This window comes from Atractosteus spatula, chromosome 7 (assembly GCF_055471065.1).
Source record: "Atractosteus spatula isolate fAtrSpa1 chromosome 7, fAtrSpa1.hap1, whole genome shotgun sequence".
In the NCBI taxonomy this organism is placed as follows: domain Eukaryota; kingdom Metazoa; phylum Chordata; class Actinopteri; order Semionotiformes; family Lepisosteidae; genus Atractosteus; species Atractosteus spatula.
In genome coordinates, this window is record NC_142712.1 from 53,797,410 (window position 1) to 53,822,437 (window position 25,028).

A 25,028-nucleotide genomic window follows, 5' to 3' on the forward strand; every position below is an offset into this window, starting at 1 on the left:
CAGATACTTTTCATGTTCCACCGAAGTGTAGCGCAATCCTGGGTGAAGAGCCTCGCTACCAAAGATTAACACTCCTACTCCTATGAACAGTACCATAAGACCTTTTAATGACCACAAGTTATTAGGGCCTCAGTTTAATATCCTAATATCTTAAAGAATAACACCCCCTACAGTGCAGTATTCCTGAACATCATACTCAGGCATAGGTTTTGGAAGAGTGCCCTCTATGGGTCCACCTACAGTACACCGCTTACAGTACAACATCAACCTGATTTTTCCTCGTGGTCTGCCATCCTGGTGATGACCAAGCCCAGACTTGCTTAAGCTCTGAGTTTGAGGAGATCAGGCTGGGTGATTAGCCTGCTGTCTCATAAAGATTAAAGACAGTTACTTGTCTCAGTACTGATTTCAGGTTTTACCATCTACAGTATGTCAGTCTATTTTGTGGTACTCTTGAAAAAGAACCAAAGCTTGTTCAGATAATTTTTAGCCTTACCAAAGAAAGCCATAAATTAGCTATTTAGTCAGTAAATCATTCATGACTGTCAGAAGAAAGATTAAACAACATGAAATCTCCTGTTTTATTCGTTGTTTTTGTTCATTAACATGTTTGTTCCCATACATCTTGTGATTTGGATCTAAGTGGAGAGGAGGAGAGGTCGTAATATATGGTTGTTTCTTCAAAGTGGTGAAGTTTCAGATTTTTGAGATTACTACAAAAAAGTACAACACAGCTGTGTTATTGTAAACGGTTGCCAAAAATGATTGAGTCTTAATATGTTATTTCCGTCAGCAAAGGAACATTTTAATTAGGAATAATAATAAATTCAGGAATGTGAGCATCTATAAAATAATCTGCCCTGCTGAACTGTGTGCTTTGATGTGTCACCCATCTAATGTTAATTTAATTTGATCTCATTTGTGTTGATGTGCTTTTAACTTCACAGACCTGACCTTTGCTGAGCTCCACTTAGTTTTCAAAACCAAGGTTTAAAAAACATGAAATGAAACAAAGAATCTTACACCATAACATATTAATGAATCCATCTTGTTAAAGTATTAAGGCACTGCCACTTTTAAGACTATATGGGTCACAAACACTGAAACAATCTAATTCTAGCCACAAGAAAACGTAAGTTTATTAATGTGTGTACAGCAGAAAAGTGTATTATTTTGTATACTATCTGAAGTGTTATCAAAGTGATCAAAGACTTTTTTCAGTTCAAACAGTGTTAAAGATGATTTTTCCATCCTTTTTTTGTTTTGGAGCAGTCAAGTGCATATGGCACTAATTTATTGTCTGCATGCAAAAGATCTGTCAAATAACAATAATGCTTAACTGCATTTATACGGTGCTTTTCATCTGAAAGGAATGCAAAGCTCTTTGCATATAGCAGGGGCCCCACTTCACTCACCACTGAAGTGCTGAAGAAAGTAAGCAAATAAGTAAGTAAAGTGAGCAAGTAAAGTAAGTGAACAAGCAATAGGTTTATTCCAGGCTGAAAAGAGAAGAAAGAAAATACAACGTTTTTGTTGTGGAGCCTTCTTCAGGTGTAAGCGAAGAAGGCTCCACAGTCGAAACGTTGTGTTTTCATTCTTCTCTTTTCAGCATGGAATAAACCTATTACTTTTTTCTTTGCAGCCTACGCAAGCTTATGCAACTACCCACCTGAACTAAGTAAAGTAAGTAACTTGTTAATTTAAATAAGATAAGTAATTAAAGTAAGTAAACTAAGTAAGAAAGCAAAGTAAGCAACCATGTAAAGGAAGTAAGTAAGCAAGTTAAGTAAGTAAAGTAAGTAGGTGTCACAGATTGGAAAGTTTGGGTGTTGGACACCAGGTGTTGAAGGCTGTATGAACATGGATTGCCTTGACGGGCCAGTGACAGATTGGTGTTCATTCAGTCTGGTGCCCTATTTTTGGAGTTCCTGTACTAATTAAAGTTCCTCTTGACATAGACACTAGGTTGCCAAACTGGTTTGACTGAACCTGTGATTGAGAGTAAGGCCTGAGAACAGGAACAGATCGAAAAATGCACTTCCTGGGGGAAACACCAAAGCATCCTTCCCCTGGGGGAAGAGTAAGGAGGCTTTTGTTTCAAAGGGATAAAAAGCCCCAGTTAGTACAGAAAGGGGATCTTTTTAGAAGAAGAGTTTTGTGGGACAGACTGTGCAGTTGGACCCAGGAGAGGATGCAGACACCATGGATTCCACAGGGAGCAGCTGAGAAAGACTTAGATAAATCTGGGTGGAGGGTGAGCAGGAAAACATGTTGTTCGGGAAGGATAAGACTGGAGAAGTTCCTAAGAGCCCCTGAAGGACTGCACAGAGTTTCATTCCTGTTCCTTGGTGTGACGGTTGCTTGGTTCTGGACACCAGGTCGCAGACTGGGACTGGTTTCAGAGAAAACTGCGGCTGGACTTTTTGTCTGGGGCATATTTTGGTAACTGAGCTCCATGAGGTTTCTTTGTGCTGTTCTGTCAGTAAGTGACTCTGGTGAATGGATTGTATTATGTTTAATGGGTGGAATGATAGACTGAAATAAATGGGATCTTATATATGATAATTATCTGGTCTATGGATGCACTGGTGAGTCTGGAAGATGAAAAGAACCTGTGGAAAGTTAATAAGGGGCCTAGTACCCATTATAATTGTTAGGTGGTGTAGCCATGCACAAAACTAAAATAAGTATGATTTTTAGGGGCCACCTATCTGTGACAAAAGCAAGCAAGTAAAGTAAAGTAAAATAAGAAAAGTAGGAAAAGTAAGTATGTAAGTAAGGTACTGTACATAAGTAAAGTAAATAAGCAAAGTAAGATAGTAAGCAAGGAAGTAAATAAGTAAGTAAAGAAAATATGGCACGTAAGTAAAGTAATTAAGTAAATAAAGTAAGGAAGTAAGTAAGCAAGCAAGGAAAGTAAAATGAGTGCTAAGAGTAAAATAAGTAATCAAGAAAGCAAGTAAGATAAGCAAATAAAGGATGTAGAATGAGTAAGTGTAGTAGAGTTAGCTGAGGTTTTGTTGAAAACTTTTCATTCTCTGCAGTAAATTGGACACACCTGTCTTGATTGACTGATTGGACTTCCATTCCACTGGCAGAAAACGGATAATCTGATTGGCCCTATGCTTCATTGGGAAATTCCTCAGGAGTAGCAGCAGTCATTACAACAGCAGTCAAGTGTGGAGGGTAAGAAGCTGTGTCTAAGCTCCTGCAGTTCATGGAGGGGAAGTATTAGTGGCCTGGATTGTACAGAGTTTATAGCACAGGAGTGTTTAACTGTGCTTTAACAAAAATAACAATCTCAACATTGTTGTTGTTGCTGCTGACACCATCCAGCCAGCAATGCCAACCAGTATTAGAAACAGACAATGAAGACTTGTGTTTTTGCTATGGATTGGCTTTAGAAAAGACAGATCGCTTCAAAGAGAATTTAGAATTTTGTCTCTAATGTACTTGTTTCCTGGATTAGTTTGTGTTCTTTGTAGTGGGTGTCAGGAGGTCCCAGAGTAGGAATAGGACAGGAAGAGAAATGGAGAATTTGGGAGTTGGTCAGGAATTTGTCTGTTCTGTTCCTCTCAGTGGAATAGAGGACTGAAGAGCTCTTCTGTGTTAGAAGAGAAACTTAAAATGTGACTAATCTCTATGAAGGACTGCTTTTTGGTAATATAAGTGGATAAAGAAAGTAAATAAAATAAGTTAAGAAGTGTAGCTACAGTAAGTATGTTAGTTAAAGTCAACCAAGTAACACAAGAAAGGTAAGGAAAGAGAATGTATGCACGATTAGTAAGCAAGCAATTAAGTAAGGTAAGATGGTAAGTAAGTACAAAAGTAACCAACCAAATAGGTAAGTTAGTAAGGTAAGCAAGAAAGGTAAAGAAGTAAATTAAGTAGAGCAAGTTAGTAAGGAAGTTACCAAATAAGGTAAGTAAAGTATAATAAGTAAGGTAAGATGGTTACTTGTTAAGGTGGTAACTTGTTTACCTACTTACCAAGTTGGATTACTAAAGTATGTACAGTAAGTTAAGTAAGAAACATACATACAGTAAGTAAATAAGTATAAGGGTAAGTTAGTGAAGTACAGTAATAACTAAGCAATTAAGGCAAGCAAATTGGGAAATTAACCAATTAAGTAAAAACACTTGTATTCACAAAATAAGTTAGGTAATTAAGTATATGATGCAAGTTAAGTAAAGAAATTAAGGTAGTAATAGTAAGTAAAATACCTGTAGAAACCGGGAGGAAATTACAACACCAGCCCAACTACAGGGTTGATCATTTTAGGCCAAACTGTTTGCCTTTAAGGTGGAATTTAGCTATTTGTATTAGAAGTTTTTAACCAAATTGCTACTCTTAACTTTTACTTCTACTTCCATTACTGTCATGTATGCATACTGATAAATGTACAGCAACTCATTCTTCTCTTAAAGTGGAACATGGAGTTTTTGTGATCAAAACTGCTTTTTGAAATTCTAATCAACCTATGATATCAGTTGTGATTTCCAGATGCTTTGAGTTGGCTTAGTCTACTCTACAACATAGTCCATTTAACCATCCATTTTCTAATCCTTTTATCTAATACAGGTTTGCAGGGGAGCTGAAACAAACTGGGCAAATGACAGAAGCAAGGCAGCTTTCTTAATGCAGTAAAACGTATTTCTGTCAATATTAATGTGATTTAAAGTGGTTTGCACAGAAAAAATAGTAGTATAAAGGTGAGCTCAAACTTCTGTCTGTCACTGTCAGTATTGATTATAAGATAGTTTAGGTGGGTAGCATACGTAGATGGCAAAGGAACAAGTAAAGGTTTATTCCATGCTGAAAAGAGAAGAAAGGAAATGCAATGTGGGAGAAGATCTCACATCCGAAGAATGCTCCACAGCTGAAACGTTGTTTCCTTCTCTTTAAAGCATGGAATAAACCCATTACTTCCTTTAATTATAAGATGTATAGCTATCCAACTGTCAAACTGACCTTTTAAAACAATGTTTGCACCAGGTTCTCTCAAGTGCTATGAGACACTAGCCCCTAATTGACTCAAAACTTAAACAAGCCTTCACAATACAAATTACAAACCCAGTTCTTGGTAGAGACTGCTTTCTCCATTCTCCTATAAAATCCATTAGCTACTGGATATGAAATTCACACTTGCAAGTGGATGAAACTTTGTTTTAATATGAGCATAGGTTAGAATATTTAAAATGAAATGATCTTGAAAATTATATGTAATGACATTCTATAGAGTTGTAATACTACTATACAATGTGACTGGATGAATATAAATGTACACTGCCTCACACTGTTTACATGAATGTGGTACACTGAATCAAGGTGCTACTGTTAAGACTAAGAAGATAAATGATTCTTCACTTTTTTCCATTTTATTTTGCTATTACAATGAATGTTTAATTGCTGAATCAAGATCTCACACACTTAACTGAGAAATATATTTTGTTTACAATATAGATGGGTCTAAAACAATATTGTATTCCCAAAGTACCTCAAAATTACCTCTAAGCAAATGGTCTTGTCTTGGAGTGGAATAATAAAAGGCCCCATCTGGTTCACAAATGTTTAGCTCCTTTGAGTATTAGACAGACAAAGCATAAAATTGCAAGCCTTAATTGTTCAGAGCAAATACTGTACATGAAAAACTTTCACATTTAAAAAAGGTGGGTGCATTGGATTTTATTACTTATCGATCAGGAGTTTTTTCAAATTGTAGCAGGTAGTTTTAACAATCTGCCACGTAATACAGAAAACTCTGGGCAAATACATAAGGACCTATAAGCACATTGGTATTTTAATTTGTAACATTAGCCTTTGTCTGACTCATTTCTTCAATTTCAGTTGCATTTCTTAACATCCATTTGTATTTTTGAGCTTGAGAAAAAAAATCAGGAAGAATTTTAAGGAGCACTTATCTTAAAAATTAAATCTGGTATACTTTCTGCCAAGGCATTGAATGAAATCTACTGTGAAAATAACCCATCCCAAATTAACCAGCTACATTCATGCGGTGTGGATGCACGTGAGAGGAAAGAAGGCAGCTTAAAGCTGGAAGACTGAGTGACCTAATGTTGTTCAACTGCCAACTTCACAGCAGGGGAGAGCAGAGTTCGGAGGTGGACAAAGAAATGCCTCATACAAAGGGAGTTGCTTATAGACAAGGACACTCTTTCAGATATTAACGATGCACACAAAGCAATATTTAGATTTTTCCGTTTGTCTGATTTTTAGGTAATGCTTTTCTTTAGGTGGCAGAAATCCTGCCTCCTAATTAGTTTCAGATCCGAGCTGTGTGTGCCGCACTCACTTTCACCCCCTCCTTGGATTTGGATGGAAAAACTGAATCAGACTCATTTGCTGTACTGTGCAAAACAGAAACTGCTGAGTATGTGTGGGGTTATTTCAAGCAGGGATGTACTGTATGTCCATTTCCCTGGACTCAATGGCCTGAATTGACTCTGTAATTGGCATTTTCTTGTAAAATAAGCTTGCCTTGTAAGACGTTGAGCTGCAGGGGACATTTTTTATTGGAAATAATGGTGGGATAACTATTTTGCCACCTTAAAGAAAAAAAACAAACGAATACTGTATTTAGTATTCATTAGCGTTTTTCAAGAGATTGAGTTCTTTGAACCTAACGAAATCACAAAGGCACAGCTGTTCCTCACTGATGTTACGAACACATATTCAGAATGGCATTCTGATCAAATTTTTTTTCACACTCAAACAAACACTACCATGGAAACAGCAGACAAAGCAACACAATTTCTGAAATCAGGTGGAAACAAACTCATCATGTATACACACAATAAATTCACAGTTGCGTCTAGCATAATGACAAAAATCACATAGCAATTCTTATGTTGGCAAATTTACATGGTTTGCTCTTTTTAAGAACATCTTTCTGATTTGCTGAAGGAAAAAAGGCAAAGTGATAATTCACAGTCTAGATCTAGACACCTGCTGGCTAATACTGAATACCACATAGGAGGAAGCTAAAAACCCTTTGTTTGCTTTTGTTGTCAAAGTATATTTGACATAAAAAATATATTTGTGTACCACAGAGATGACAGCTTTTTTTTTAGTTTTTATTATCAATTCTCAGTTTTTATAAAATGGTTTGTGAAGTCTAATAATAGTCAGTTGCTGTTGGAAAAAGGAAGATTTAACATGCCACATTCAATACTACTACAGTAAGTTGAAAAAGTTCCAGTCTATATTTTCAAGTACATACATTGTACATCCTGGAGAAGTTATTGCAGTAATAGGATACTTTTAGGCTTTCAGAATATAGGTCCATTAATTTAAATGCTAGAAATAGACACCCAATATATGTATTTTTTGTTAATCTTTTTTTTTCTCTTGGGAAGAGTCCTGCATTAGAAGCAAAACAATTTCAGGTTAAATAAAGAAAAAGGTTAAAAGCAAAAATGTGAAAATTTGAAGAAAACATTGATTATGAACAGTGAATCCTAAAAGGAATGTAATTACATGGATTGGAAACTAAAACCTAACACATTGATAATACAGTAGATAACCTATTTCATTCTTTATTTTTGATGTTTTCTTTGTGCTTACATTGTGCTCTATTGTGTTAAAAGTTATAAGGCTTTATAAGCTCTTGAGGACTGAGGTCTGCTGACTTGTGCATTGATTGATGTGCTTATGTCCTGGAGACAATCCTTCATTTTCAGAGTTAGCTCAGATGAAAGAGCACCCAAATATGCTTGGGGATTTTCCGCCTTGGAAAGGAACACTTTGTTCTGAAAAAAAGTTGTGAGCCCATTCTAAACACATGGCTTTCAACTTTTTGAACAAAGTATGCTTTAACCCCATACAGTGTTATGTGTCAGAAACACTAAGTGTATCTTTGTAAACTGCTAAGCAGATAGTTATGCATAAGTCAATGGGGACCAAAGGAATAACAAGGTTTTTTAATTTTCATGTTGAACAAGACAACAGATTACTTACAGAACAAATATTTTCCAAAATGGAACAGAAATGTGATGTAACAAATAAAAATGTGAATAATATCTTTGTTGTGCAAGGATGCACACGTGTCTTTGGACAATGGCATAGACGTGGAAATCACTCTAGAAGAAACTTTATCTACAGGGCATTAATGATAATACATTTACTGTAGCTGAAATCACGCCTCACACCAAAGAATAAGGCATCCAACTACATCACTGCTTGGTCACTTGGAAATGGACCCCACTGGGCTTGTGTGGGCTAACCTTCAAACTTGTTATATATGTATGGTACAGTAATGTGTCAATAAAACCACCTTCAAGGGATCAACCATACATATTGTGATGGGATTCAGCTGCAATCCTGCAGACCAAAACGTATGATCCCATGCATGCCAATGTATAACTGTGCTATTCTGCTTTATTGACACAAAGTACTAATACAATTTATATAGTTATTGTTCCTTTCAAAACATAATATTTACAGTATATATAACAAGTTTTTAATCACCTAGGTCTGAGTTCTTCTGATGTTTGCCAGTAGCGGTGTGCATGTGCGGACACAAGCAATGGTTGGAGACCATGACAAACAAAATAACAAAGCAAGTATTTTAGTGCTTTTGCACAAATAAGACTTTTGTGTGTGTTCATATGCATGACCGGTTGCGGCATTTTCAAAGGCACAGTACAATAAGGCAAGACATAATTCAGCAGAATTAGATAGTTTTATAATGTACTTTTCTCCAATTTATAATGTACATCAAACTTTTAAAATAGCAGAACATTCTTCTAATAAAATTGGAATAAAAGTATCAGGGATACCATACAGTTCAGGACAATTTCTACTATAAACACATATAGTATATTATAGTAAAATTAGCATATGTTTTAATACAGTTATTGCGTCTTTAATTCTGCAATGAGGGACACAGTAAAACATTATCATGATATTTTATTTTTTACTTGCAAAGCAAGATCCTTTCTTTGCCAAAATCATACAGGATGTTTTCTAAAGGAATGTTTTGAATTATGGTTAGATATACTTAAGTTTTACTACAGGGTATCTGTAATAACAGGATTTTGTTTTGAATTTGCTTTTTAATGTAGTAAACCTCTAAAGGTTTCACCACCTAGAATACAGCCTGTGGGTTAAATGCGATCATTTGAGGTTAAATGCATTTTAGGCATTCTAGGTCTATGTTGAATTTAGAATGTGGTTCTGAAATCCACACAAATGCCTTTAAAGGTCAGATGTCAAGAGTCTAAGCAAAGATCATTGAGCCTTGAAAAATCCTACTCTATGGGCCTTCAATAAATGGGAATTTAAACTAAAACAAAAACTAAGATACAGCAACTCAGAAGTGAATGAGAAAATGAAAAAAGAAATCCAGTAGTTTTCTCTGCTTTAGCATTTGAACAGCTTCCATACATTATGTCAATATATAATATATAAGCTCTCTGTTTAAATATATACAGTATAAGATTTAATATATAACCTCTTTTATTAACATTCTATATTAATACAGGTGATGAAGGAGAGTATGCTGATTTGTCCTCTTGTACAATAAACAGGAAAGGGAAAGATTCTGTTTAAACTAATGGCAAAGCCAAAAATGTGTTTGATATTTGTTATCTGATGTTTTGTGTGGTTCCTTTGCCCTTTTGGTTAAGGCAGGCAGGTTAAAACAGTACCCAGGGATTTTGTATTAGTATGGAATCATTTTTTAAATGTTGTGCACAGATATCTTGGCTATATATCAATTTGTGTAGCATGTATCTTATATTTCTTCCACTCCACAGTCTAAGTATTCCTATTTCTTCCGTAGAGTAATTTGCAAAAATCATCTCTTCCAGATACAGCATTTATATAATTTTACTGCAATCTGCACAGTTTAGCAGAGAGCACAATTTAAATTCAGAATATAAAATCCAATTACACTTCTAGTTCCAATATATTCTATAAAACTCTCTTAAAATGTCATAAATCAATCAGCGATGTAATTAACTATCTTCCACTGTATACCCAGTATCAATCAAAATAATTCCTTTAAGGACACACAACTTGCAATTCACACCCCTTCTGTTTTAAAAGCAAATTGTAAAAGGACTAATAAAACAGGAAAATGGCTTTAGCGCAAGGCAATAAAACTGAATTTAAGTTGTAACATAATGTTGAACTGATGTAAGTTCTAAATCCCAGAGTTGTTATTTTGTTGAAAGCTGAACCACTATTTATCAAACCTAAGAAATTCTCCACAGCTCTGCATTTCTCTGAAATGATGATACATAAATGTACATTTCTTACACTGCAGAAGAACATAAATCTTGTGAAATGTATTTTTCATGAAAGAATAAAACTGTGGTTAACGGTATTATACCTAGACTACAATATGGGCACTGATAGAGTAATGTCAGAGATATGTTACCCAGTCTGAGTTTCCTAGTTACGTTGCATTTATATACAGAGATCAATTTTCAAAAATATCAGTGTAGGAGTTATTAAAAAACAATCTAGTGTTGGTGTCTAGCAGTTTTGAAGCATTTACAAGAACCCTGTGAGAGTTCTGAGTGCAGAAGAATCACAAAGCTTCAAGTGCAATTCTTTTTTGCCTTTTATTTTGAAAAGTAGCCACAACAAAGAGGGTATTTCCGGGGTGAATGTGTCAAAGGTGTCAGAGAGAAGTGGACTAGCATGTAGCATGGAGTACATCTCACCTCCTCTGAGAAAATAATGAAATTTCCCTAAGATTTCCCTCACCATATTTTGCTTTCTTGCAGGTGTAGGATCTATATTTTGCATACTTTTATCTGTATACTTTCATGTGCCTCCTCCACACTGTGTCTTCTGTGTGTACAGACACTGTGTGTCTGTGTGTACTTTTGTGCCTACTGTGTAATTAAGGCCACTAAGCCACCTGTGAATTCTGCGACTCTGTGCAAGAAGCAATTACCATTGCATGAAAGTCCCTTTTCACTTTTGATGGCAAACACATGGTCACTGTTCATCACTAGTAGCACTGGTGCCAGTTGGGTCTGTGATATGGTGCTGTGTGGGTACATTTCTAAGCACCTCTAAACAACTGAAGAACCTCTAGGCTGAATCAAACTTCATGCTGGAAAAGAATATTGACCTAATGAGAAACCCATGCAAATATTTTCTAAATAAAAGCCAACAACAACAAAATATCATGTTATTGCTAAGCCTCCAGGCACATACCTTTTTAACTTTCTTAAAATCTGAAACATTATTAAAAAAACAAAAAAGGTCATTTTGTCTCTCATATCTAAAACAAAACACGCTTTTGGTCACTGACATGCAAATAATGACTCACCTATCACTGGTTCATAAATACTGACAAGTCTTCATCATAACATCTGCTAGTAGATTAAAAAGTAAGCGGTTCACTGCATATTTATACAGATAACTCGCATGCAGCACATGTTTTTTGATATTAATAAAAACAATACTGTAACAATATGTGACTGTTGAGCTACATCTGCACATAATTAGACTTTAGACCTTCTTGTTTGACTTGATTGAGTGATTAAACGCAGAAGAGTGTGACTGCTTGCAATATTCTCATTGCTTGAAACACCATTCAATCAACTGACTAGGTCATCATCCCTGGCCTTTTTAGAAGGCAAAGTAAAATGTGTTTAGCCAAAATAACATTTTATCAAGTGGAGCTTGAAGACAGGGGCTGTAATGCCTATGAAATACCACTAGAGGCCGGTCTCAGGGGCTTTTCTTATAAACACATTACAATTCTAATTATATAGAATGTGGTGGTCTTCACATGTGATTTTATTTGTCTGTAAAATGTGTCACTGGTCCACATTATTTTTTGTATGATTTGGTTACCATTACTCCAGGTCACTGTTGCACAAAACAGTAAATTGTGTGTTAATGGCTAGTGTTTTTCTCTTTAGAAGAGTGTACACTTTGTTTTCTAGGAGTTCCAAATATTGCTTTCATGCTCTTGACATACAGTATGCGCCACTTCGTACTTCCCTTTTCAAATAGGAATTTTCATTGAATGATTGAGGCTTGATATGTTTTTTTTATTTTACTATTAGTGAGAATTTATCCCAAATGCTAATCCATGTTAATACCATACTGAAATTTATGATATTTCTGTGTACATTAAACCCTGTAAAAGACTGTCCTCATAGCACATATCAGAAATCTTTACACTATCTCACCATATAGCCAAAAAATGAAAAATAAATGCTGCCAATGCCACACTAGCTTATGCTATAAACGTATTCTGTGGCTTACTTATTTTCTTAGAAGTCTTATCTGTATATTAAAAAACTGTATATTACCAGTTTCCCTCCTATATCCAGACATGATGTGAATTAATGTAATCAGCCCTTAGAGCAACCGGCATAAAGAGTATCAATAAAACCCAGGTAGCATTTGTATGGAACAATAGATATACATGTGTGTGGTCATTTGTATTCTATAGTTAGTGACTTTTTATTCACTTCTTCAATGTGCCCTTCAAGAAAAAAAAATCAATAGCAAGAAGGACATATTGTTCTTCTAATGCAGATTTCTCAAGTCTTTATCAGACCCCATTAACTATTACTACTCATTCTCACCCCTAAAGGCAGAGCTGTTGGGGAGTTTTTCAAGCAGAAAGATAAGAGACCTGATCTTAAGTGACCTTTATTTATTAGTAGATACAGAATATAAAAATGCTGCGTGCATTCTTGTCATTAGAAACCAGATAATGCCTAAAAGATGTCATCTGAGCTTCACAATAAATCGCACACCACTCAGTTTTATATTATTACAGCAGATCTCAGTGCTGTCATTTCTGTTCCACGCTACAATGACGTTTTAAAGCAGTGGGAATGTGGATACAAGGGAAGTTTCTTATCTAAGTTAAAATAAAAATGTATGAAAATGTTTTAAAAGTACCACAAGGTCTTTGTGTGTTTTAGGTATGCTTATCTACTTTATATATTATAGGAGTCAGTCTCTTAAAAAATGATACAAAAACAAGAACACTCCTGTGCAGAAATACAGTGAGCAATTTACTCTTTTTATCACAGGAAAGGTAAATAATTATCATATCATAGAATTGCCTCATCCATCTGTTTTATCCAATACAGGGTTGTGGGGGAGTCGCAGCCTATTGTGGCAAGCAAAGGGCGCAAGGCAGGATACATCCTGGCTGGGATGCCAGTCCGTGGCTGGGCATACACAGACAAAGAAGAACTACAGGATCTGGGACAAAAAAACAGCATTTAAATGGATATTAAATGGCAGTATTTTCTAAACTTTCCTATTTAATTGAAACAAAAGCAAAAAAACCCAACTAACTATTATGGGACCAAAAGATCAGAGCAATAGGATTGGATCTGGCATCCAAATGGTCTGAGCTACAGTCATAAAGCAGTCTCTATAATGTCACCAACCCACCTCTTTTATTGAAACAGAACGCAATCCTTTTGACAAGAAAAACTTTCTGAGATTGTTAATTTTCCACTCATTTGCACTGTGTATAAAAGTTTTAAAGAAACTGTGCTTGAAACCAGATGTTTTCCATAAACACAATTAATGAACTTTCTGGTTTCCAAGAAAAGGCAGTGCAGTGTATACTGACCTTCAAGTCAGAGCAAATCTAATTGGAAATCATCACCACCCCCTTAAATAATAATGGCACATCTGTCAATGTAATTGTCCTTCATTACAGGCATACAATGTGCTTTTTCCCCATGGTTATTTAAACAATAAATTATTATCAATGGGGGAATTCATCTTTATCTTAAAATATTCCTGAATAATTATTGGTACCATAGAGGAATATATACATCCTACTAAAAAACTTCAACGACTAATTCTGAAATGTAATAGTCTTTACTGATCACATTGGATGTGTTTTGCAGTAAATATTTACATTACAATGAATGAATGGAATGTCCAGAGTTATCTTTTCAAGAATGGGTGCATTCTTCTGGGCCAATGCCAGCCATGCGACTAATTCTAGTTATTTACACTGTCAGAATTTCAATGACAAAAGAATACCGCATCTCACCTTTCTACTTTTTGTTAACATTTTTGGTACAGGCAGTTTGGGATTCTATTAATTAAAAATACAAAATAACAAAAATAGATATACATGAAAATTAATTAATGAATAAAAATACAAACCTGTTTTTTTTTCTTCTATTTGCATAAGGTTTTCTCAAAACTGTGCCATAATGTGATTAAAAATGAAAGGTGCGCAAGTCTTCAAAAAAGGTTGGTTGTTTTTCATGTTATGTTGCCAGTGGGACTTCACTTTACAAGTTAATAATCTCTTTGTTTATACATTGGCGATATGCCCACAATCTCTGAGCTAAATGATCTGCAGGTGTTCTTGGAAGCATATTACAAAGACTGATGTTACTCATACAAAAGGCTTCATTTGTTCAGGAGTACAGACATGCTTCATTAACTTTCGAAATTCACTGGCACACTTCAAATAAATTATTTTTGGTGCTAAGCATTTCATAGTGTAAAGAACAGAACAAGTTACAGCTTAAATATACTGTATATTTAATATATTTGGAAATGGAAAGACTGTGCTCACCAAAATGTTACGCAAGAGTTCCTAGCTCCTCTTTATTTTAACATAAAATGTATGGTGTAGTGGCAAAAAGGGGACAGTGAATGAAAGTGACAGGTGTTTGAGCCATGGCAACTCTAGGGTGACTGTGCCCACTTTCAGAGAAAAGACAGCTGCACTAAGGGAAGGACCCCTTCCCCTTTAAACAACAGAACTATTATTTAATGCCAGCCTTCTCTGAGCTGGTCCTCAGGTTTCCAGTGTCTTTTGATTTTCTTCCAGCAGAGATCTCAATTACTGCTTTAAGCATAGTTTTAGTTCAGCTAAGGACCAGTTATTTTTGTAACTATATGCATCTTAAACTATTGGAGATTTGAAGTTACTTATCAAAATAACATATCAAAAGGAAGGTTTTTTATGAGCTGAACAATTGTATAATTAAATAAACTATAATAATAATAATTATTATTTCAGTACAGGACATTACATTGATCATGTAAGAAACAGCTTGAAAAGAAGAGTTAGTGTATAATATTATTATTATTATTTAGGAAGCCAAAATCAGACTTTTGCAGATTTATGTAAAACATGAAGAATCATTCCAAAAAATTTTCCATACTGTCTAAAAGTTTCTTAGCATTTATGCTACTGTAAATGTTTTCTAGGACAATTTTATAATTGTGTGGTCACTACTATTATACAATATATCTATTTTGCATAGATTCATAGTTGCACCATGGCATATAATGCACATTGTTTCTTAAGACTCTTGGTAGGGATGCCACTGACCTCAAACAAGATTAATATAATGTTATTTATAAAATATTAAAGGAGTACAGTGTTACTTAAGGTAATATGCAACTGTACTTTTTTGTAAATAGAGGAATATAAGTTGTATATAAAATCTTAATAGATATCCAAAACATTTATTTGCCTGGAACACCACAGCAGATACATTACTAGAAAGCAAATTCACAACAGAATAACACAGCAGGCCACAAACATTACTTTGTCTTACTTTTGTGGAGCATTTTAAAGTGTTTTGACGATTATATCTATAACCACTACAACAGTGGGAAATTACATCCAAAAATATTTGATTGCTCCCCATGTTTTAACAATTCACTATTCCAACAGCAGTCTAATCATGTCTTAAGTTGCTCCATCAACAGTTCTGTAGGTCATATTTTTTCACATTGCAGCTGACTGATTTAGGTAGCTACATTTTTGGTTTATTCAGCAAGATGTACCAATGTTTGTACCATTATTTCTTAGGAACCAAAAATGGTAGCTGTCACGGGACCCGGTCCTGACTCCCATGTAGTGCGTATTAAGGACCTTATGCAGACAGTATGATTGGGAAGTGACTGGAGAAGGGGTACAGGGACAACACGATGAGGATCAGGATGGGATGACAGACAGGGGGGCGTGACGATGGTGAACAGGTGCAAGGGGGAAGCACAGGCAAACAAGTCCAAAACAGTCCAAGGGGGAAATCCGGGCGCAGTTCAAAATCCAAAGCTTGGTGATCCATCCAAGATGAGACAAGATTAATATCTGGAATGGAATCCGGAACAGGAACAGGAACAGGGAACTAAAAACAGAATGACGAAGCCAGGCTCTGATCGGAAGTCTATGCCTTCAAGCTGCGGACGTAGGGCAACTTGATGCTTAACGGGCCTCCGGGTGTCCGTGTTCCAATGCAGAGCCCTGAGCTTCCTGAGCACCGGGTTTAATTCATAACGGTGAATCCAGGGACAGGTGTACGTGATAATGAAACTAAAACACAAAAGGGTTAGAGCGCCCTCTAGAGGAGGGATGACGATCGTGACAGGTAGCATTGTATCCAAGAATCATTTTTGATTCAGCAGTGAAGTTTCCAAGAACTATTCAGATATCAGTAAATATTTTTTTTTACAAAGATACAGTACAGTACCTACAGTATAGAGTTTTTTTTCCATATAAAAACCAATCACATTTTAAATATTTTAAGCAGCGGTGGACTGTGAGTTTGTAAGACAGGTTAAAATGACCTGTCCTTTCTATTCCATGGTTTTTCCATGCGACCTTTTAAGGAAAATTTCAATCTGGTCTCATTATACACAAAACATACACAATGTTGTCACAAATGGTTGTGCTCCAGAGAGATCAAACAATTTTCAAGCTACTGAAAGACTGTTATTGTAGCACATTCAGATGTTTGTTTCCGCAATGTCAAGCACGACCCCATCATAATCACTAATGCTAATAAATTTACACACTGCATTCCCAATCACGTCAAATTAGAGATAAAATTATAGTCTCAAGAGTCTATAGTATGACTGACCTCACGTATACTCCTAAAATGTTCTTGAAAATTGATATTAGTGTATCTATGAATAATTGAAAGTGTTTGCTTTCAGATTTCACATTACTTTGACAAGAACTAACTTAATGAACAAAATTCATTATTTGAATTGCATTAATTCATACTTATGGAAGTAAAACAAGATCTTGTTTTCTGATCCTGTTATTAGCACATGGTTGTGCTAATTTCTAAAATAAACACATTCAATATTCTAGATGATCTGAACTGATACTTAAGTCACTTGTCTGCCTTTAGAAAACCTTGTCATGATATACTATCAACACAACATGAACTATTTGGAATCCTGGTGTTCTGTACCACAAGCAGGGTATTTCAGGCAGTGCACCATTACTCTTACCTTGGGAACATTCTGAGAAAAACAGAAGGGCTTGCCAAATATTTATTGATGGTTGGAAGCCAACACTGCACATTGGTACAGTGTGAAACCATTGATTTAATTGCTCCATTTGTCAAAACAACATAGGGAGATGCATCGTCCACCTGTTCCAAAAGATAATTATCAAACATATTCCGGTCGTGGGCATAAAAAAAAAAATCAAACTTACAGACGATGCAGGGACAACATAGCTGGTTATAATTAAAGTCAGACTTAAGTAATCCTTTGCCAACTGCAAGGTTTACGTTCCTGAAACGTTAACGTGTGGTAGCTTATAAGAGGAAATATATATCAAGTGGGTCCATTAATGTTACAGGGTACCAAATTCAACACAGATAGTCAACCTTTTCTGGAGCACTAATACTGTAGATGGGGTATAACTTACAGGGCTATTCAAATAATATGTTTTCTTTACATGAATCATAATGTTAGAAATGACTATATACAGTATAATGTAACCAATTTTACAATACTCAACAATTTATGCACCAGGCTTCATTTCAAATTTTAGGACATATGAAAAAACTCAGCAACTAATATGTTTGATTTATATGGCAAAGAATGCTGGAATAGCCTAAAATGTACACCACAATGAGAGGGTGATTGGTGGGAGTAGTGGGTAGTCTTTCTCTCAAACATGCATTATAAACTACATTAGCATTTTATTGTGAGTGTCTCAGATTCATTATTATTTTCATTTATCAACCTATTGTTGATGGATATCCTCCCCATGGATTTAATTTTTAAAGGTATTTTTTTGCAATATTTTTTTTAAATTAAAAACACGTAATTTCTTTGCTTCTATTAAGGCTATACGTGAATGATAGGTTTCCAACATGTGTTATTCCTTTTCAGTTAGTTTCTTTTTGTACATTTTTGTACTCGTTGCATTTGACATCAGTTAAGGTATAATGTGAAGTGTTAACCTACTATTCCAGCACAAATATTTAAAAATGAAAAATGTCATTATAACTAAGACTAGTACTTCATCTTGTAAATTTCTCTGAGGGTGTACAATACTTATTACAGGGATAAAACAAAGACTGTCAGTCAGAATACTTTATAATTGAAACAGGAATTCTATAAAGAACAATAATTCAACAATTTAATAATAAATCAATACTGGAGAGATAATTGAGACTTGAAACTTTACAAAGTCTTTTAAAAATACAAAATGTCTTTACATTGTCCAGTAGATGGCATGGGTGTTGCACCTGTAGTGTGACTAAAGGCTACAAATAACTGTTGCTATTGCAAGACATTTTTAAATTCATGGAGCTTGTTAAATATTTTTAGTGGCTTAGTAGATTTGCAAAATATTTGACGACGCTGCATTTCATATTCTTCACAGAATAATAAAATTACTGCTGAATGATTAATTAACAATGGTAATACTTCACAATAGGTTTAAAGGGATGCATTATTAATTTATTACTGAAACATAGCTTGATGAAAGCTAGCAAATATCTGAGCTTTGCCTTTTTAGGGATATATACTAGGATGCATATTTCTAGATTTATTTTTTATTTAAAAACATATTTCTAAGATGGAAAGCAGAGTATTTCAATATTTCTTTTTTATGGGGTCCTGAGCTCTCTCATGACAATCACTGGGAATCCAAAAAGTCTGGTGTCATTGGAGGATGTTTGGGTGTTGTAACAAATATTTACTCCCCCATAGTGATGCTAGTACTTTCTAACATTATATTATTTTCTATACTCATGTACCACACTTATACCTGGAAAAATATTTCTGCATTATCTGCGCTAGAGGGAACATAGATTAAGCTGTTGGCCTCTGTAATGAAGCCAAGCTGGTTATAAACTCATTGGCGGTGCTAGATACAGACCTTGTGAGAGTGGGCACAGCAAAGCACACAAACATAATCCTGAAATGTACAAACACTAAAAAATAGATGAGTATTTGTCATACAAATGGCAGTAGAGACTGATCTCAATTTTGCTTATTTTTCATAACTTAAATTCAATTCTTTTAGCATGTGTACTTTAAATAAACAATTATGCAAAAACATACAAAACATGGTACCATAAGAAAACACAATGGAATGAAAGTTAAAATAAAAGATTGTGGACAAACCTTAACATAAATAGTGTTTTAATAATGTAGTAAATTGATATTTTTTGGAAACTACATTGTACAAATTGTCAGAAATAAAGGACTGCAAGATATTTGGCCAGAAATACAATTGAATGAAAGCCACAGCTCAGATAAGGCTATTGAAGACTATAATTAAAATATTTCCTGCTCTCAGTTTGAAAATTTAGCTACAACAGAATGCTGTTTGGTATCTGTTCCAGTTTTTCTTTACCTTGAATTTTGACAATAGAATTGTTCTGGATTTGTATTGCTTGCACAGGCAAAGTAAATCTGTACAGTAAAATCTGCAAAATAGCAAAGAGAATACTATTTCTGTTTAATGAGTCCCCAAATATTCATATTTTCTCTTCCTTAATCTGAAGCCAGCAAGTATTTGGCTGTCAAGCTGAAATAGTATTTGTGGGTTTCTAATGCATTTGGCTGTAGCTTATAACGACATTTTCTCCCAGATTTGCATTGCTAAGTGACAGCATTTCAGTTTAATAAATCTGCTCCAGAAGTCTGTTCTGGAGAGAAAGGCCACTGTGGAAGGCTAATGTCCCTCAATGGCAAACATAAGTATCTCTGAAAAATGTTAGAAACCCTCCTGATTAAAAGCCTTTTTACTGTATCATCATTTATATGTATTTTGGATAATTCTTGAGGGAAGGGTTTCAGAAGCAATATATTCCCATTACTAAATAAACAACAAGATTTTTCTTATTGCAAGGCAGATTAAACAAAATCTGTAGGAGTAAATGATACTTTATTACAGACCCTAATAATTTTATTGTATCAAGAGATCAACATTGAACTGCTACTAGCTTTTAGGTAACAGTAACTTACACTAAAAAACTGCCAAGTCATGTTGAGTTATTTGGAACATTCAAGAACTGTTTTGATGGGGATCTTTGAGCCATTGATAACAGTATAAAAATGAGGGAACAAATGGCGTCCTAGCTCATAACCTCTCTTTTTTATCATATACCCTCCCAATCAGGAATTACCAACTGTTCTTTAACATGTACTGTATCTCTCCAGCAAGGATTCCTGATTGGGGAGAGAATTAGAAACGGGACACATGACAATGACATGCATGCTCCTCCAACGTTCCTGCCTGCAACATCATTCATCATTTGGCATTTCAAGTTCCACAACTCTTGACAAGAGAGTTAGCTTTGATTGGAAAGCAATTCATCTCTTGACCGATGTCACTATAGGCCGCTATAACGGCACATGAGTAGATGCTTTCTGGAAATCCAAAAGAACTCTGGCTGATTAATAATAATCCTACCTAGATGGCATTGTGTCAGTCATGTGCTGCCATTTGTGGAATCTCAGCCACAGTATGGTGATATGACTCAAATTTGGACTAGCGCAATATTCTAATCACAGAACTACACCAGGTGAGTTCCCTCTACTGGTTGAGCCAATTATAGGAAACATACAGTACATATCTGTAGTCTTTTATATGTTCTTATGTAGGTGTAATAACAACATACTTATGTTTTTTACCTAGCCTCTGTCTTTGCTAGCTATTTTGTGAAAGACCTAACCAGCTGCACTACTTAACTCAATGGGCTATGTATACTGCTAAGCATTGTGAGCACTGTGAGTGGGATAAGCATAACTGATGGGACAGTCTGAATGTGCCTTAAATGTGCTGCGCATGTAACCGGTACAATTCAAGTACTATACTTCAAATGTACAGTATAGAGTAACTAGCTTAGGATAATAACATCACCTACGTAAATAATGATGATGCAAAGCTGTAGCCTCCTTCATAACCTAACCTAACATAACATATTAAACCAGTGGTATGGTGATAGAAGCCTCTGTATAGTCTCTAGAAAAAAAAGTGGATAGACCAATCCAAGGGAAATCACAGTATAGACCAATAAAGCTTGGTCCTGAATTGTTGGAAAAAGTAAAGTAGTTTTGTAATTTCCTCTCAATCACATAATTGACTTTTAGACACATTTAAAGGGATATAATTCAAGGGAAACTCTTGAATTAAAAAGCAAGAGTACACACACAATATACAAAAGGGTTTGGTAGACCCACCGTTTCCTGTGTACGCCAATGGAAAGCACTACAAATACTATATAACATTCTTTTCATCTTTCAAGTATAATTCCCTTCCAAGTGGCGACTGTATCTAGAACTGGCAGGGTGAGATGCATTTGGAACAGTCTACTTTATATGCACTAACACAGAAGATGCCTGCTTTATGATAGAACCTACTATACAAATTAATAAATCCAATCTTCTCTGCTGAGTACAGCAGATAGCATTTATGCTATTTTCAGGGAAAGCAAAGCATGGTGAACCAAGATCAATGCTGTAGAAATGAGAGACATGCTCCATCAGCATGTGACTATTCTGCACAATTTCCAAGTTATAAATTAATTTTTATTCTCTGTTTTCTTTATCATGATCAAGTAAGGCTCATTTGATAGACTGGCTATGGTGACGGGGTAGCTGATAACACAGAATGAGTTCATTTGCACAGATCAGTAACCCGTTCAGGCTGTATCAATTGTACTCACATTCAATGCCAGGAGATTGTTATCCCTTGTGTTCACAACAGGCTTAAAATCCAATTAAAGAACACTGAAACTCCATTTTCTGCTTTTGTTTTCCATTTCTCTGTTTATTTAGATGCTAAATATAGCTGCTGAAGCCATTTTTTATTTGATTTTGCAGTGCTTGACTGCCAGCCAGCTCCCTGCTTGATTTTTGGATTTCACCCTGTTTATCTCCCTTCTCTTTTCTTCTGTCCCTGCTGATGACCAGCTACCATCCTCTGCTGCAGAACAAGCAGCCAATAATCCACTTCAGTGCTTCCCACAGGGTTTGTGTTCCCGCTTGCTTTGGAAAGACACATATTTTTGTAAGAGCCTGGAAAACTTCCAAGCAAACTTTTACGAAAAGTAATCTATTTTTTATTATGGAAAATCTGTCCTATTTACAACTAACAACAGAACTACCTGTATCTTTGCATCCATATCATATTCATATTGTAGCACGTATATCCAGCCACAGTACAAATCTTATTTTATGCCAGTATAAATTATTTGGGAAATAAAAAATATATATAAATACACTTTTATAGAAATATCTATTTAATAAATGCAGCATATCGGATACATTGGAGAAAAACAGTTATCTCTCCAGGGAAAGTGGCCCAAGCTTGAATTCCATTTGTCACCGTCTTACTTTCTCACATACAAAAAAGAACAATAATAACAGTTTTAATAAAACACCGAAAAAAACGAATTTAGATAAATTAACAAAACAGACTGGCACAGGCTGGCACCTTTATCAACAATAGTTCAGAAGATAAACATCAAACTGTTATGCTGAACAGAGACACTGAACAAATGCAAGAGGAATGTCACATCAATGAAATTTCTGAAATCTCATAAATCTGCCAAAAGACACAAATATCCCGAACCAATCTCTTGATCCAGACCAGCCCTGTCAGACTACCGTGGATCCTGACCATCATGTCAAGAACACTATCTCACACTCTCACAAAGGGTGTGTCGAATTATTTATTTAAATTTTCATTTACAAATGTAATTTATAAAGTATGTTAGTACTCACCATTGCATAATCTTTTGACTTTTTCTTAATGGTATTACACTTTGAGTCCTTCTTGATGGTATTACAGAGGCCGAACACTGAAGCAAAAGCACTCAATACTACACCATCATGAGAAAGTGAGATATTACCCAAAGATCTGAGGTGAAAGATTATCTTTCTCAACAACTCTAATGATGACTCTAAAAATCCATAAGACATTCCACAGTTTTGACTGTGACATCCATCATTTGTTGATGGTTGCTACTCCATTAAGGAGAGGATGAAGAAAAAATTAGTTTGGAAGGGTAACTCACCAATTAGGAACTTTTAAAAAACTCAGGTATCAAAGATGTGGTGTGGTGAATGTGGTGTCTGTGGCAAAGATCCTTGACAATACAAAAATAAAAAAAAACAATAATTTTCCTAATAAATACTAACCGATTCTTAAATCAGATAGGACAGTGGCACACTGGTTCAATTCTGGAGCTGGGGTGCCATCAATGTGGAGTTTGGTTTCCCTTTGTACTAGTGGGTTTCGTCTGGGTGCTATGGGTTCATCCTTCATATGAAAGACATACTAGTAAGTTAATTGGTTTTCAGGAAAACTGGCCCTGCTGTGAGCATTCTCTGCATCTGTGGTTGTACTGCGCTGGACTGGTTTCCCTTCCAGAGAGTACCATTCCTTGCACCTTGTTGTTTCCTTGAGATCCATCTCCTGCTCCCCTATTACCCTGAACTGGATGAAGCACTTATAAAATGGACAGAGAAGACTTTGCCAAGGGGTATGATTAGACAAGAAAGGTGAAGCTTCTGTTGATAAAGTCCTTCATCTCATAAGTGGATCTCTTATGATTCAAGGTTCTTTTGAATCCTTTGGTTCTGGTTAGATCTGATGGACAAATGGATTCCAAACTTAAACCGGTTATTTTAGGCAAACAGTGGTGGTGGTGTGTTTGTTAACTTCTTATGTTTCAAAACTTAAAAGAAGATCTGCTGAATACTGGTTGCTGGGGTGTTGATTAATTTTCAAAATTACATTTGAAATTGGGCAAGTACACATTGTAAAACATATTTACTTTTATTTTACACAATTGTTTTCAGTTTTTCATTTCTTAGACACATACTGAATGTACATTTGCATTTTTTTCTTTCCTCTTTCAGTTACATATTAGTAAAGATAGAGATTAATTTGGAGGCAACTGGTCTACTAGAATGTGTGCTACTGGCATATTAGAAAAGCTGCAAAGGACCAAGTAATAGGTTTATTCCATGCTGAAAAAAAGAAGAAAGAAAACACAACGTTTCGGCCATGGAGCCTTCTTCAGGTGTGAGAAAGACAGGGCAGTAAGCAAAGGTAATGTAGCGGGAGAACAAAGGCTACCCACCTGAACTATTAGAAAAGCTAATGCAAAGCGCATCCAGAGAAAGATTTCTCTAAAGAATGTTCCAAAAACCTAGATGGAAAAATTACTGGAAAGGAAAACAAAGGTGTAATCTAGATGATTTGTCTCTTACCATGCAGCTACCCCCCACTCAACTGTACACTACACATTTCAATGTTACTGTCAACAACACTTTTTAAATACTGAACACAATTCAATGGAGAAATGCTGTTCTCCCCTCTCCCCTCAGATCAAAGTTACAGTACAGAAGCTATCTCTTTCAAAAAAGTACTTATAGCTGTTCAAATTGGGGAAATTCACAGCCAGCAGGTTATGAAGGGAAGAGATCCTGGACTAAAGTTTGAATCTCAGGTGATAGGAATCTTTTACGAAAGGCACTAGTGAACTGATTGGGTATAGTTCCCCTCACAAGCGACTCAAAAGGACCATGGAGAATCACTCATTAGTTTATCCTTTAGCTAAGAAAAAGACAGAAACCATTACTGGCAAAGGAACATATTCAATTTGTTGTTTCAGCAACACAAACAAGCCTTGGTCTACCTTTCTGTCAAGACCTCATCATTGTAAGGCAATTAAATGTCAAGAAAATTAAATCAGATTGTGATGTGTGTCCCAGAAGATAACTCTGGCATGAAGGGAGTTCTCTGCTTCAGTCACATT

General features: G+C 35.4%; 1 protein-coding gene across 1 annotated transcript in view; it reads right to left on the bottom strand.

The window, feature by feature from the left end:
- Window positions 1-22,151, bottom strand: part of loxl1 (lysyl oxidase-like 1) — a 55,252-nt gene extending 33,101 nt beyond the window's left edge. Inside the window, exon 1 of the mRNA XM_088921848.1 lies at window positions 21,927-22,151. The gene's annotated coding sequence lies outside the window, so the exon portion shown is untranslated. The remainder of the gene's footprint in view (window positions 1-21,926) is intronic.
- Window positions 22,152-25,028: the final 2,877 nt, after the last annotated feature.